The sequence below is a fragment of the Balaenoptera ricei genome, chromosome 3, assembly GCF_028023285.1.
Source record: "Balaenoptera ricei isolate mBalRic1 chromosome 3, mBalRic1.hap2, whole genome shotgun sequence".
NCBI lineage: Eukaryota > Metazoa > Chordata > Mammalia > Artiodactyla > Balaenopteridae > Balaenoptera > Balaenoptera ricei.
Genome location: NC_082641.1, coordinates 65,814,826 through 65,818,868, shown reverse-complemented (window position 1 = coordinate 65,818,868; position 4,043 = coordinate 65,814,826).

Below are 4,043 nucleotides of genomic sequence, written 5' to 3'. Positions count from 1 at the left end.
AGCATAGTCTTTGAGGAGCTCCAGAAAATGGTGTAAAACACTCTAGAATTATTCCAGTCAAGGGGAAAATGAGCTGGGGTATTTATACACAACTCCTGAGAGTCATTATATGAAGGTTACTCCCAGGGGACATTAATTCCTCAGCACTTCCAGCCTGCCATGAACACAGGCAGAGCAGCCTCTGAGGGCAGTCACTGGCAAAGGAGAGATGGGCCAAGATGCACTGAAATGGTAAGGTGCAAAGGTGGACACTGACAGCAGCTGCTACATTTCCAAATTTCTATTTCTAGCCCAGACCTCTTCATTGTACCCCATATTCATACATTCAACCACCTACTTGGACCTCTACTACAGGACCTGCCTACAGGAGTCTCCCATTTCCCACTCCCACCCTCACCTGTTTCTCCCTGATTGCAGAGATCGGCATCACCTTCCACCAGCACCCAAAATAAGTTATCTACCAGTCATTTGTGACTTGCCACCTGGTCGCTATGTCTTATTGAACCAACCTCTGAATCCTCCAAAATCCTCTCAATGGCCTCTCCATTAACTCAAGTCATGATTCTAAGTCTTTAGTTGAGTACAATGATCTGTTTCCTCTCTCCATTTCCAGCTGCACCTCTCTTTCACTCTCCAAATACATTGTATGTGCCAACCCATATACATGTGTTTATCATGTTCTCCGCACATGATAAGGTCTAATCTTTGCATATGTGTTTCCTTCTGCCATATCTGTCCTTTTCCATGTTACCTGTCTGGTTAACTGCTACTCATGTCAAACATCACTTTCTTTGCCATATTTTTCCAGACCTCCCAGGAAGACAGACATCTCTTAGGCTGTGCTCCTGCATCACTAACAATTACAGGACAATAATCACATACCTACTAGGTTAATAATAAAAGTACCCATGGGAATAGTGTCAGTTCTTTACCTAAAAGTCAGAACATACCAGAATTGATACAAAAAGACAGATACCTGATGGACAAACATAAAATTGTTCATGATAATACTCAACATTAGATACGAAGATCAAAGACCTTCTTTTAATAGGTCTCTTCTTCAGTCAAGGGCTCTCTTCTTAAGTCATGAACAGACTCAGCTCCATGAGTCCACCATGATGGCTCAAGTAAGGTCTTTTTTACACCAGAACTAGATCATTTTTTATTATTATTATTATTATTATTATTATTATTATTATTATTAAGATAAATAAGTATTCCAATGGACTGTCTAGCCACATCTACCATAGAACACTTTACCATTAATAAACATAATCTAATCTGATTAACACTCCTGCCCTTCAGCCCCTTAAGGCTGCTCTGCTGCTATTTGACCCCTGCCACTCCAGGATCCCAGCTTCCCTATGAGACTAAGCGGAATCCTTAGTTCAAGGATAGCACCTCTTACCTTCACCCATAGACTACAGAGGACAGTTGCTGGAACACTTTTCAAAAATGCTGATACTATGTTCCCAATGTGTTTCTCAGTGCTATGACAAAAGGAGTATCCTCTGGTCCTTCACAGAGGAAAATAGTTATAAGGATGGAGAACAGGTCATACATGATAAATCCATTCCTATATCCCAATTTTCTAAGTTTAAATTTTTTTTTTTTTCTCCATAGTATACCAAGAAATTTCTGGCCTATTTTATTTTGTGTCTGTCACTGTTGAGTTTCAGATTGTAACCAACCAACTGAGAAAACTGTTAGAAATACTCCCAGCTGCTCAAACCACCACAATTAACCCAAAATCTGGTAAGAGAACCTATCTCAAAAGATTCAGCGTGATCTAAATTATACACCTCACTCTCTGAGCTAGCACCTCCAGAATCCATTCACACATATATTCCCCAAGTCTTATGCTGCATAAATTAGCAAAACCTTGCAATTTTATTCTCCCATGTTTAACTTTGCAATTGGTTCCCTGGGATATGCTAGAATACGACACTAATTGTCTAGAGGCATTGAGGAAAATGGGCAAGGTAACTGTCTCTGATGAGGTCAGCACAGGACCTTCAAGCAAGGCAAGAATCATTTCATCTCAGAGAGGATGCTTCTGCTAGCAAGAAAAACTTAATGGAGTTTGGGATTCAATATACCTTAAGTTGTCTAAATTCTCCCAACAGTTACCACTCCTATTTCAGTCTCCTTCTATTTTGAAACAAATGTTCTCATGTATATGTAAGAGACCTGGCAAGGCTGTGAATTCCACATGCAATGCAGTTTACCAATTTGCAGGATCAGACCTGTGTCTGATTTTCAACTATGTCAGCCCTTTGACAAGAGGTAAGAGATCCTTGCAGATCAGTTATAGAAACTCCCTGGATTTTTTTTAACCATGCCTTGAGCTGTGAATTTAAAATCCTGAGCTATCATTTTTCTTTCTGTAAGCCCTCCAGCACAGCTAGAAAGAGCTAGCCTGCCTTACAGGGTTACCACCATACCTAAGGTGACTATATACCCCAGTTTGCCTGGAGCCATCCCGTTTATGTCTGTTATCTTAGAATGGTCAATGACACTCACTTTTACTTTCAAAAGTGTCCCAGCTTGAACAATAAATTATGTTGACCCTTCATGTACTTACAGACTCTCACAGCAACCATTTATACCACCAGTGGACACTCAAAGCAACCACAATGAAAATTTCTTTATGGAATGGCATGGGCTCTCAGTTTCCATCCTCTAATGCTAACAAAGTCCCCTCTAATTTTAAGCTAAACAGAGTCAGATAATCAATCCTAGATTCCCATTTTCTTGAGGGTGTGCTCCCTGCAATCATCTTTGGTACAAATAAGTACATAAATTAAGATTCTTAGTTGCAGGCTACAGAATCTACTCCAGGTATTAAAACAGAAAGGATGTAAATCAAGTACGCTTCAATTAAAAAAAACAAAAAGGAATTCACTACAGACTAATAGGAGCTTACGGAATTCTGAGAGGGCTGCAACCAAATCTACATTCACAGCCAAGAATAATGCAGCCAAAAGAAATGTCCAACATGAGACTGTTTTTATCAGAAATCCCACAGTCATGATCAGTCACACTTGGCATCAAAGATGAGACTAGACTATAGACCCATCACCACAGCTGCCCAGAGGATCCAATTTCTCTGTGCATGACTCCCTATTTTGCATTGTTCTCAACTGCTTTCGAGGTTTTGTGCAGGGTATCTTAGTAGAACCTAGCTCATGTGTGAAACCCTAGTTATGGAAATGCAATGTAGTTTTTACACATAAGATCTCTTTAACACAGAAGGCATATTAGAGAAGCTTTGGTGAGGATGCAGAGTGAGCCATTTTTCACTATCTGCCAAGAACTGAAAAGGATTATGGGGAAATCCATGTGGAAGAAAATGGTTATAAGAAGATCAGTGGTGGTTCCAGAATTTCTTTAGGGAACGCTATCTCACTGGAAGGGGACTTGGAGATGTATTTGCATAGTAAGCAAATTGTTTTTATTTAGCTTAGTTGTTTATTTTAAGTGGTACCTAGGAGAGCTGATGGAAGTCTAAATCAGACACACGAGGCAAGTCTTGGCACCACAATGAAATAAGAAAGGTAAGCTAGTGCCAAGACTATCATTGCTCCTTCAGAGACTGAATCGGGCTGCCTCTGAATAGCAAAGAAAAAGACAAGAATGCCCTTGAATAAAGTGTTCCACCATATTGACAGGAGTCTTCCCTAAACAGTTCTGTGACAGAGAAAAAAAAGACTATTTTTTAAAACAAAATTGGGACAAAACTTCTGAGAAACGCAAACTATGTTACAAAATACTTTAAATTCTGAACTTCCAGATAACCTTATATTTATCATTTCTATATTTCTCACATCCAAACTGACACAGGCAAGGAAGACCAAGTGTGTTTTCCCTTCTTTATACTGCATCATTCTTTTTGGGGGGGGTTGCCCCTAACTTGAAACATTCTTTTACTTTCAAGACACCTTGGGGCAGCAATCATATTTATCTCCGTGGGATTCCTGAGATATCTTTATCATTGCTCCAAGGCTATCTAAGAAGGCCAGTGGATGTTCCAAAATGTATTC